Genomic DNA, 12,304 nt, shown 5'->3' with positions numbered 1-12,304 from the left:
CCAGTAAATATTGCCAAATTGTAACAGCTGGTGCATATTAGCATTTGATACCTCCCCTACTGTCTGAGGCAGTTCAAAATTGTAAAAATCCTGTAGAGTTATAAGCCAAGATGTACTTTTTAATAATAAAAGTTTTAAAAATGCATAAACTTGTCCATACATAAATGATGAATGCGTAGAACCACGATAGCCCAAACACAAAAAGCTGAGTGTTGTGTGTGCCAGAATGCTTATGTGAGAGAGACTATGCACTGTGTGTCTGCATGTGTGTGTGGCCTGTATGTACGGCCATGTACAGGTATGCGCTGCATGGTCTCTATGTGTGCCACAACCATGGCTGGCACACAGCCCTTGGAAGGCTGGCTAAACTTGAATGGGACCCTTGTTTTATATGGAAGCCTTTGAGAATCTGAAAAATGCACATAAACATATATACACAAAATGTAGTGTAAAAATTATTTTATTGCATTGGGGGGGGAACCATTATTTTTGTGCGCCGTTCACAGATCCCCGATGGTAGGTTAAGAACTCCTCATCTAAGCAATAAAAATAGGTGAATTTTAAATGATTGTGTTAATACAGAAATTGAAACACAGCATTTTTAGTTCCAGTTTCAGTGGCTTGGATGTGAAGATCTTGCTGTGTGTCCCTCTGCAGGTGGAGAGGCCCAGGGCTTTGCTACCATTGGAAAGGCTTCTTTGCTGGATCCCCTGAGCTTGCCGAGCCAGTTTCCTGTGGGCTCAAGGGGCGTCCAGCAGGGAGGGAAGAGAGGACCCTGAATGAGCAGCAGTGCTTCATAGTGGGACATTTGGAGCCAAGCCATGAGGAGCATCTGAATTTTGAAAGTGATGTGATGGCACTTGGGTTCACAGGAATTTTGTTCTTCAAAAACCTGCAAAAACTGTTGGCCAGAGACGACAGTAGGGCTGGAAGAAAGGAGTGTGTGCACTCCGTGGGAAGCAATGCCTCATTCACCCTAGTTTCAGCTCTCTGAAAAACTATTATCTATTTCCAGCCTGGGAAAATGATAACGCTACACTTCCAGTGATAGTTCCAACAGAAGAGAGATTCTGAAAGTAATGAAAAAGGGCACATTCAATGCGCACTCTCTGCAATGTCTAATTTCCCAGACCTTTGTGACTCAGAAATCTTGTTTCTTTATTGCGGTGTCATTGAGGTGGTTACTCGCTCTGTGACCTTGTCTTAGAACTGCCACACAGCATTTAACAGCTGCATTTCTCTTTTGTCATTGTCTGGCCTCTCTTCTAAGGCCAGGAAAAATGCCAGGCCTATTATGCATGAATATCAGCAGCATTGTTAGCATTACCTGGGAAACACATTATGACAAATTCCCCACTTAGGATTGGAATACAAATGGCAGCATTTTATAATCATGCATCAGAGCTGTTATTGTAAGACAATCCCCAATGGCCACAATAAATCTGCCCAAAGTAACCCTTCACTCTAATTCCAATCAAATGATTTATAGTAATTTGAGATTAAGCCTAAACATGGATTTATGGCAGGAAAGCCCCATATTCCCCTTGGGGTTGGGTTTCTGTACCAGGTAGGAGCATACACAGACATGAATTAGGTCTCAATCTGTAACCAAGTCAGGATCTCCCTAGAAAGGCGCTATGGTGATCAAACTTCTTTTGTAATTTAAGTATCTCCAAACTTTTCAGACCAAGGACTCACTTTTAACCCCAGATGCAACGGAGGACCCAATGGGTATTGGCAAAATTGCACATGGCAAAGAAAATCTGGGAAATGAAAGACAATGTGGGAGAAATAAAAATAGAAGTGCCTTGGAAAAAAATGGGGGATGCCCCCCAATTATTTGGAATAGATTAATTTACTTGCTGTGTGTCTTTTCTTCCCCATGTCATCCTTCTGCCTTTCTTCTTATACAACACCAATTAAACTCTTTGAAAAATGAATGGAAACAATTTGGAATGTGAGCATAGTAGATTTTCTCTCATTAACACCGCAGGCTATTTTTTCAGCTGTTAAAGGACAGCTGCCTGTCATATGCAGATTCAAAGCTTGTCTAAAATCCCAGGGTTTTCTGACTACAGTTACAGCTACAGTGGTACCTCGGGTTAAGAACTTAGTTCGTTCTGGAGGTCCGTTCTTAACCTGAAACTGTTCTTAACCTGAAGCACCACTTTAGCTAATGGGGTCTCCTGCTGCCACCGCGCGATTTCTGTTCTCATCCTGAAGCAAAGTTCTTAACCCGAGGTACTATTTCTGGGTTAGCGGAGTCTGTAACCTGAAGCATCTGTAACCTGAAGCATCTGTAACCCAAGGTATCACTGTACTTTGTCCTTGTTGTAATCAAAGCAATTAACTTGAACAAACTCAGTAAGAAACCCAGTATCATCATCAGATATAAACACTGCTATTTTTCTAGCACAAGAGGTGCCAGAATTCACCATGAACACCTCCCTTGTTCTCTTATCCTGCCCCATGAGAGGTGCCAGAACTGAGTTCAGGTGAGTTCCTGCTGGAGGAAAAAAGCCCTGGATTTAAACATGAATAGACATCCTGTGCCCTTTTAAAATGCATTGGGGTGGGGGAGGTTACTGGGCTGTTGCTTTTATTTTGATTATGCATTTTGTGGTTTTGTATTCCGATTTTATTCTGTGAACCACCCTGAGACCTGCAGGCATAGGCAGGTAAATTCAATTAATAACAACAACAACAACAACAACAACATGAATGGCCTAAGAGCTTTTACTGTTCTACACGTAAAGATTTTTCAGTCCAGGAAAAATCACATAATACATAATCTTTTCAGCTCCAAACAGTACCATATCCTTTGGCAATAGACCTCCCCTTGATATAGTGAAAAGTGGGTTGAGCCTTAGAGCAATAAATAAAAATATGTTGCATTGTGTATAGCATCTCACCCATCTGTTCTCCATCTAATACCTAAAGGTTTTGGGAATGCTGTTATTTATGTATGTATGTATGTATGTATGTATGTATGTTCATTATATACCACTTACCCAGTAATAACCAAAATCTCTAAGCGGTGTACCTAAAAATCACACAAAGCATACAGTGGAAAAATTCAATTAAAATTAATCCCAATAACAGAAGTCTTCATTAAATTGCCTGCTGGAATAGAAAGGTCTTTGTCAAACACTAGAGAGCCTGCCTAATCTCAGGTGGCAGGGAGTTTCACAGAATCGGGCGCACAGTACTGACTGCATGGTTTCTGGTGGCTAAGAGCCCAGCATCTGAACCATGGAAGAACAGTAACAGAGAAGTATCATGGAGCCAAGTCGTTAAGGTCCTTGCAAATTAATACAAGAACTTATTCCAGTAACTTATGGGCAGCCAGTGCAAGCTTTTAAGTACCAGTAGGTTGCTGTTGTGAGGTAGCATTTGCCAAAGCCTCTAGGCACACCATATGAGAAGGGAGGCCAACAAGACAGGGAGTCTGGGAAGTCTTCTGGAACTGGTATTTATGGCACCTTGCAAGGATTTGAAGGAAGAAGATCAGTTGATCCACACCAAGGAGAGCCAGCTGGCATTCACCAGCTTCCAGGAAAGGGTCACCACAAACAAGGTATCCATGGATGACTGCTCTACCAGAATGATGCTTCACACAGGTGTTCCTTCAGAGGTGCTGCAGAAAACTACAGTCCAGTATGGTAGAACTGCAGATTCCTAGAATTGTCCTCTAGTCCAACCCCCTGCAATGCAGGAGTGTGGCTGCTTTGGGCCTCAGGTACAGTTCCCGCTTTGGTGAGAGGCCAGGTGGCACGCTGCCTGGTTCCCTGCCTTTGCGTTGGGCCCTGGAGCAGATCAAGGGAGGAAGGTCAACACCCTCTAGCTCTGCTGACCCAGAAGCCCCATCCCTCGATACAGACGCTGCCACTCGCCCTGTGCAGTATGTCTCCTTGAGAGCTTTAAGATTTGCCCATTTATTTATTTCATAAAATCGATACACCACTTGATTGTAAAAACAAAGCAAAACCCTCAATGAGTTCTTGCTTCAGGTTGTGTCCTCTCAGGAGGTGAAGCTGTCATCTATTAGGAGTAGGACATTTTCTGTGGTGGCCCCAGAAATGTGGAATAAGCTTCTCAGGAACAAAGTGCAACAAATTGAATGGGGGAGGGGCTAAAGCCTTATTTGGTTTGTCCATATTCTGTCAATGTATCACTGATTCCATGTCTCTGGCCCATGTGCTTTGCTAGAAGTGAGGGTGTTTATTTTTTAAAAAAATAATATTTATTATTTTTCCAAAAACTTAAACACTAAAAAGACAATACAATACAATACAACACATCAAATTAACAAAACAAAACAAAAACAATAAAATAAATCAAACAATTTCATTATCCCATCTTTCATTCACTTATTTCCACGACCTCCTCACACCTCCCTTTTTGTATTCCACTTCTGTTAATTATTTCAGCAATTCCTTTCCATCTTCCTCTGTTTTCTATCCTATAATTATCTTAACTCATTCTAACCTTATTTTTTCCTTTAATGCTCTATTAACCTATCTGTACTTAATTCCTTATAACATTTCTACTAAAGCCATATAACTTCATTCCAACATTTTTCTAACATTCATTAATTTTACAGTATTTCTGTAAATAGTCTTTAAACTTTTTCCAGTCTTCTTCCACCGACTCTTCTCCCTGGTCTCGGATTCTGCCAGTCATTTCCGCCAATTCCATATAGTCCATCAACTTCATCTGCCATTCTTCCCGGGTGGGTAAATCTTGTGTCTTCCAATACTTTGCGATGAGTATTCTTGCTGCTGTTGTTGCATACATAAAAAAAGTTCTATCCTTCTTTGGCACCAATTGGCCGACCATGCCCAGGAGTAGAAGTGAGGGTGTTTAAATGCTGTCTGCACTGAAGAGCTTCGGTATCCATGCATCACCGCCAGATTGGTGTGTTGGCTCTTTTCTTTGAAACAGTTTGCCTCATGGTCACATACATACCAGGCCAGCACTGCATCCACCCCGACCCCACAGCCCCCTGTGCTTAACCTGCTTGTAGGGCACAGTGTCCTTCTTGAAAATCCCAGCACAAGAGAGAACACTAACAAATGGGATCACCTCTAATTATTTACTATTGAGTGGTGGTAGGGAGAACTTGGGAGAGAAAAAGAGTGAGAAGATGGTCTCTTATCCTAATGTTTTACCCTTCTTTGATTTGCAACACCAACAAAATAAGCCATTTGCTTGCCCCCCTTCCCTGGCAAAACACAAAAATCTTTTCAGGGGCAGGCACCTCTTCTGTGAGGGGTAGCAGTGGCTGTATGTGAGAGAGAGAGAGAGAGAGAGAGAGAAATAGGGAGGAGGAATGATTCTGTAGCCGCACAGCAATTATGGTACATAGTGTTGCCTATTGCAAAGATAAGCAGAGAGCCAAGCAATACAATAAAAATACCTTCCCTTCTTCCCTCAGCAGCTCTTGAAACATTTTTGGCTGAATACTGGGATAAAGATGCTGTGTCTGTGCTTTGATGTTTTCTTAGTCTTCTTAAGTATATATTTTTTTACTTCAGCATAGCAGATTGTAATATTCTGAATGCTGTTTTTTGCCATTAATCATTTGGATGGACTTGAATCTAGCTACTTTGTTTTGTAAAAGAGTGAACTGAGCTGGAACTGGTCCTTTTTGGACATACTGAACTGGTAAAGGTAAAGGGGACCCCTGACCATTAGGTCCATTCGTGGCCGACTCTGAGGTTGTGGTGCTCATCTCGCTTTATTGGCTGAGGGAGCCGGTGTACAGCTTCCGGGTCATGTGGCCAGCATGACTAAGTCGCTTCTGGCAAACCAGAGCAGCGCACAGAAAAGCTGTTTACCTTCCCACCGGAGCGGTACCTATTTATCTACTTGCACTTTGATGTGCTTTCGAACTGCTAGGTGGGCAGGAGCTGGGACCGAGCAATGAGAGTTCACCCAGTCGCGGGGATTCGAACCACTGACCTTCTGATCGGCAAGTCCTAGGCTCTCCAAGCTCAGCTCTATACCAAAAGAGCCATAGATGGTTAGTTGCATTTCTGGATGCAAAACAACACAGAATAGCTTCTATTAGAGAGTGATAGAGAATGTAAAACTAGATGCTGCAAAATGGGCCAGCATAGTACTTTATCCCCATAATTCTGGAAATAATTGTTTTATCTAAACCCTGTAGGAGGGTTTCTGTATCTTCAAGAAGGTGTATCTATCTTGTCGTAACAAATTACCGTATTTTTCACTCTATAAGACGCACCACAAGACGCACCTAGTTTTTGGAGGAGGAAAACAAGAAAAAAAATATTCTGAATCCCAGAAGCCAGAACAGCAAGAGGGATCTAGATTCTGGGATAGCCTCTTGCTGTTCTGGCTTCTGGGATAGCTGCGCAGCCTGCATTTGCTCCATAAGACGCACACACATTTCCCCTTACTTTTTAGGAGGGAAAAAGTGAGTCTTATAGAGCAAAAAATACGGTATGTAAAGCTATTTTAAAAATAATCTATACCAGTCAAATATACCAAAAGCTGAAAACATGAATGTCATTGCATAAGAAGGAAGAAACCAGTAAGAGATAAAACTGTGCTGAAGAGGATTTTTACAGATGCTGGACTGCCAATTTAGATGTCAGCTGCCCTGGGACAGTTTACACCATTGTGCTTAGCACTGAAACTGGTTTAGTTAATGCCAAAAGTACTAGCAATATTTCCAGGCATCTCAGTTGATGTAGCTCCATAAAACTTCATTCAATGTCCCTTTTAAAGATGCGGGAGTAGCCCATGTGATGCCCTCCAAGTGTAGGGGGGCGGCAACTCTCCATCCACCCAAGTCACCATGGCCAACGGTCAGCAGAGGCAGTGGGGGTTGCTCTGTTCTGCTGCCTCTTGCCTGCAAAAGAGGTGGAAGAAGAGCTGCTGCTGAACCCAAACTCTCCTGGTCAGCAGCTGGGATTGGGCCAAGCAGTGGTGGATCTACATTTATGGGGCCCTGAAGGTGGACTGTCATGGGGGCTCCTTTGCAACCAGAAATGAGGTCTGGGGAACCACCGTTATCTTCTTCAACAGGGTTTTTTCACGACAGATCACATTTAAACAATAATAGTAACTACTACATCTCAGATTTTGATTAAAATCTCACATGTCAAAGTCACTGGTGTGAATAAAAAAAATCCTGTGCCTTATAGTTTTCAAGTTACCACGACAATCCATCTTTACAACATCTGTGCTACTGACTCTCAAACTTTGGGATTGTTGCAATATATACAACAAAAAGGCCATCAATCTGAGTCATATGACTTAAATTGGGTCTACTGGACCCATCATTTTTAGGCCATGTGGACTAAAGTCATTTCTGGGGTCCCTCTGGGATGAGGGGCCCTGAAGCTGAAGCTTCATTTGTTTCAGAGTAGATCTGCCCTTGGGGCCAAGTAAACCCAAACACCATCTCTGCCAGAGGAAGAGGGCAAGTGAGTGTGCCAGCTAAAACAGGGGCCAAAGAGCCATCTAGTATAGCATCCTGTTTTCCCAGAAGCCAACCGGAAGCTGTGCAAAGTCCACAAACATGAATGCAATGGCACCTTCCAAAGTTAGGGTTTATTCTAGGATTCTGGTTTACTGTGACCTCCCCCCCCCCCCCAGCTTCTTTGCTTGGGTAGGGCTCAAAACTAGGTTTCTACAGGTTTACTACCCCTAGTATTTAGGTCCTGAGCTCTAAGTTTTTATAGGATTTAGCTCCTAGCATACAGTGTCCTTGCTACAGTTTAATGAATGCTTTGAATGAATGAATGGTACTTGTAGTCGCTGGCTGTTTACCTCACTCCTCTTCTTGATGCTTTGTTATGGGCGCCACGATGCTGCTCATTGTTGTAACCTTTCAGCATGGGTCCAAACCAGGATCTAGCGTGTTTGCACTTAACAAAACAAAAATGAATTACAAAATGACAGCCTTTGGAGTTTGCCAGTTCTTAGAATGTTTCTCTAGGAACATCTGGTTGGACAATGGTGTCAGTTAACGAAATGGTAATAGGAATTATAATTGTTCTCCAACCCACCATGACAGAAACAAACCATGCTATTTAGTTTGAAAAGAGAGGGGAGCGTGCCTGCAGTTTTGGCAGCTTTCATGCCATGACCTAATCACAGTCAAATATAAAATAACTACATCACATCTTGGGTGTTTCCTCTCCTGCAAGATTTTCACAAACTCTGGAAGAGCAGGTTTATAAAACTACTCCAGTAGTATTAGTAGTATTATGATTATTATCTAATTATTTTTACTCCGTGTTTCCCCCTGATGGGACTCAAGGCAACTTGCAGATAAAACTAAGAACAGATAAAAGCATAGAAAAAATCAGTCATTAAAATACAATCAAACATTGATAGAATCAAAACTATATACATATATAAAATCTGTTTAAAACACACTGCTATAAATCAGGGGGGATAAGGATTCCCTAAACTCTTGGGTCCTCCCCTTAATTCCTGGATTTGGTAAAAGTTAGAATTAATCAAGGTTTGATTAAATTTTGCCAAACCTGGCCAGATTCAGCTTGTGCTAACAAGCCAGCTTGGCAAAGCTAGCTAAGTGTGGGTCATTGAAGGAACAAAGCTAATAACTAACTAAGTCAAAGTTTATTTTTTGTTGTGGCCATCTTGGTCATTTCAACCAAAAAGGAAAGGAAAGTATTCTATGTACACTGTGCAGATACCCTGATAAAATACAGTGATAAATATTTTATACATATATACCTTGAAAGATGGACCTACACAAATAAATTTCTATCTATCATTGCCAATTAGACTTTACAATCCACTATATTGTCTTTGATGAAAGCTCTTCCCAGTTTTGCGGCTGCCACTGTGAATCTTGCAACATTGTCAGGCATGAACTTATTGGATCCAGCAAATATGTGATCTTCACTGATCATTCACATCAGGCATCTTCCACAATAGTTTGCAGATGTACTTAGCTCTCAGTTTAGAAGACACAGGTAGGGTATAAGGTCTTCTATGGCTTGAGTCCCACATATACAAAGCAGCTTTTCTGCCTGAACTTTCCTGTAGCTAACAATGGCCAAGTCATTAACTCATTAAGAAAGCCATTAACAGAGAAATGGGTAAAGTCCCTTGCTGAGGTGAGAGACAGTTAGCAGAGACAAAAGGCCAGAGTTTCAGGAGGGAGGGGCAGCATTGCAGTGGACAATGAGGTCAGCAAGCAAGGAAAAAGTCTGTTTTGCAAGCTGGAGAGGCGGGGGCAGAGCACGAGGCGAGCCGTGTTTTATAGTGCAGAGAGGGTCAGACATGAAGTTTGAGGTCTCTTGGAATCTGAAGGCTGCAGCAGTGGAAGGAAAAGGACCCCGTGGGATGTGAATGCACTCTCTCCATCTAGATTCAGGTTGTCTATATGTGTAAATAAACCATATATCTTAGAAGTCACCAGTGTCTCCATTATGTCTCATCATTGCAAAAGGAAACACCAGGTAAGTATGCCTGGTAACCCTGGAACCAACCGTTCACGATCACCCAAAATGCTGGAGAATGAAAAGTTATCATGTGATATGATGCTATTTGACAGCATGCGGATGACATTAGGCATTGAAGTCACATTAGGCAATGAAGTCTGGAGTGACGCTAGAGACAAACACTTGTTGAATATGTGGCACAGGGTCAAAACACAGCTTATACAAAGGTAGGGCTTCCTGCAGTCCCATGTCATTTCCGGACCAAGACTGCAGACTTACAGAAATACCCAGATGTAGACAGGTAAGAAAACCCCGGAGTATCAGTAGTGGCTCATTCCAAAGTCATGGATGGGCACATACTATGAAAAGAAACTATTTGTTCCCCTCTCCCTCTTTCAGTTTCGAATCCAGTGCTGAGACCATGCATGTTTACTCAGGCATAAATCCCATTGGGGAAGTGTAGACGATTGCAACCTTCAGTTCTCAGGTTCAGTTTAGGAGCTCCTGGAATTGCAGACCTCTGAAAGCTCCAACAATCCCCGATTTAAAAAAATTACACAAAAAAAGGTTTATATGGGGAAAGCTTTGACAATTAAACCACTTTGAAGTCAGATTAAATGTGCAAAGTAGACAGTTCACAGCAGAAACCTCTGAGCAGAGATTTTGATTAGAGCAGCTGAAAAACACCACCTGTCTAGCCTCATAGTGGATACTTGGGATAGATGTAAGTTCCATTGGACTTAGTGAGACTTACCTTCCAAGTACTAGAGCAGAGATGGACTCAGGCTCCAGAATGCAGCCTGGGATAAGGGTGAGGGATGACAGACCCAAGCCAAGGCAGAAACGTCAATTAATGCAGACCGAGTCCTTTGAACAGATCACTATCACGGCGAGACATTTCCAAACAGGAATCTCCTAAAGCAGAAACACACTGAGAAATTCTTTGCAGCATGCAAGGGAGGGAGGGAGGGCCACCTCATAAAGAGGGTCTTCTGTTTTTCTTGGCAGGCTGAGGTAAGGTTTCACAGTATGGAAGGAGTTCATATTGAGCAGATGAAAACAAACCTTGATAGTTGCATTCCAAATAGCACTTTACAGCTGCCCAGGTGGACCAAATGTGATCTGGACACAAGACCAAACCTTTCTGGACTGGAAATAAAATAGAAACAGAAATGACCTTGGTATGGTTGTTTATAATAAGATAATGAGCAAGACACCATTTTAAACCAAAAAACTCAATTTCCTCAGTCACAGAATTCTCATCCTCTAAGTTGTGGCCATTTGCAGAAATGCAGATATTAAACAACATGCATTTTTCTCTTCTGTTTCTGGCAGTGTTTGTATGTTTGGAGGTCCTGGGATGGCGTCTGTAATTCCAGGACTGTCCCTGGGAAATCGGGACACTTGGAGGATCTGTTACTGTTTTATGCCAGAGCAAAGAAGCATTCATCATGCAGTTCATCCACTCACAGAGTGTATTTCTGCCCAATTTTCCATATTTTCTTCCTTAGCCCCATGGCCTGTCCACCTCATTGAGCAGCATTCCCTGGCCCTCTGAGAAGCCTTTGGGGGGGCTGGGGGGGGCGCTGCTGGAAAGAGGAGAGGGCAGGGAGGGCACCTTCTACCTAACCCCTTCCATATGGTGCATCTCTAGAGCAATTTGATTCTATTAATTTATGAGTATTTCTCAAAAATGTTACAGAATTATCCAGTGTCACTCTAGTTTCAAATAATCCATTCATTATTTCTTTGGCTAGTCACTAATGCAATGCATTTACTCCTTGTACAGCACTGAAAAACACTGAGCCATATTTGCTTGGTGTGAAGTTTTCTGAAAGAGTGTGTTTTAATACTTGGTTGATGAGTAGAAAGGAAAAACATTATTATGATCCAAATAAAGCAAGTGGCTGTAAGCAAGGAAGACATCTGAAGGCAGCCCTTTTTAGGGAAGTTTTTAATGTATGATTCTATTTTTAATATTCTGTTGGGAGCCACCCAGAGTGGCTGGAGAAACCCAGCCAGATGAGCGGCGTATAAATAAATAAATAAATACTACTACTACTACTACTACTACTACAGTATTATAAACGTATCCCACAGCATCCAATGTGGAGCTGAGAACGCTCAGTATTGAGAATTTCCCAGTGTTGTCAGAGCCAGAGATTTAACATTTAGCCAAGTGCAAATGGTAGGTTGGTCTAAAAGGGACCCCTGACCATTAGGTCCAGTCGGGACCGACTCTGGGCTTGTGGCGCTCATCTCGCTTTATTGGCCGAGGGAGCAGGCATACAGCTTCCGGGTCATGTGGCCAGCATGACTGAGCCACTTCTGGCGAACCAGAGCAGTGCACGGAAACGCCGTTTACCTTCCCGCCAATTTATCTACTTGCACTTTGAGGTGCTTTGGAACTGCTAGGTTGGCAGGAGCAGGGACCGAGCAACGGGAGCTCACCCCATCGCGGGGATTCGAACTGCCAACCTTCTGATCGGCAAGTCCTAGGCTCAGTGGTTTAACCCACAGCGTTCTGATAATAAATGCAAAGGAACTGGAAATATAAGTAAAGAAGACAAAGAGCCCCGTGCGCTAGTCCGTTTATTGCAGATCAATATCAGATGCATGATGTGTGAAGTGAATATTGGGGTCGGGGTGGGAGAAATTCATCTACTGACATAGTCACTTGCATGTGAGTTGTGGGGGGCAGGGAGAAAGTGTTTCGGATGATGACCTGCTGGATGTTTAGAAGATAAAGGAACACATCCATATCAATGGGAAATGTAAGTAACCATCTTGTCTTCTGAAAGATCACCTAAGGCAATACTGTGCAGGCATCACTGATGGCTCTGTTGGGGCAT

General features: G+C 42.6%; 1 long non-coding RNA gene across 1 annotated transcript; it reads right to left on the bottom strand.

The window, feature by feature from the left end:
- Positions 1-3,791: 3,791 nt before the first annotated feature.
- LOC308484915 lies at positions 3,792-10,340 on the bottom strand. The gene is made up of 5 exons (XR_013990160.1): positions 10,207-10,340; positions 7,804-7,901; positions 5,965-6,038; positions 5,261-5,284; positions 3,792-3,806 (listed from the first exon to the last, which is right to left on the bottom strand). It is a non-coding gene; the product is annotated as an uncharacterized lncRNA (long non-coding RNA).
- Positions 10,341-12,304: the final 1,964 nt, after the last annotated feature.

The sequence above is a fragment of the Podarcis pityusensis genome (assembly GCF_964106645.2).
Source record: "Podarcis pityusensis genome assembly, chromosome: 1".
Classification (NCBI taxonomy): domain Eukaryota; kingdom Metazoa; phylum Chordata; class Lepidosauria; order Squamata; family Lacertidae; genus Podarcis; species Podarcis pityusensis.
This window is presented reverse-complemented; position numbering and strand designations above follow the sequence as displayed.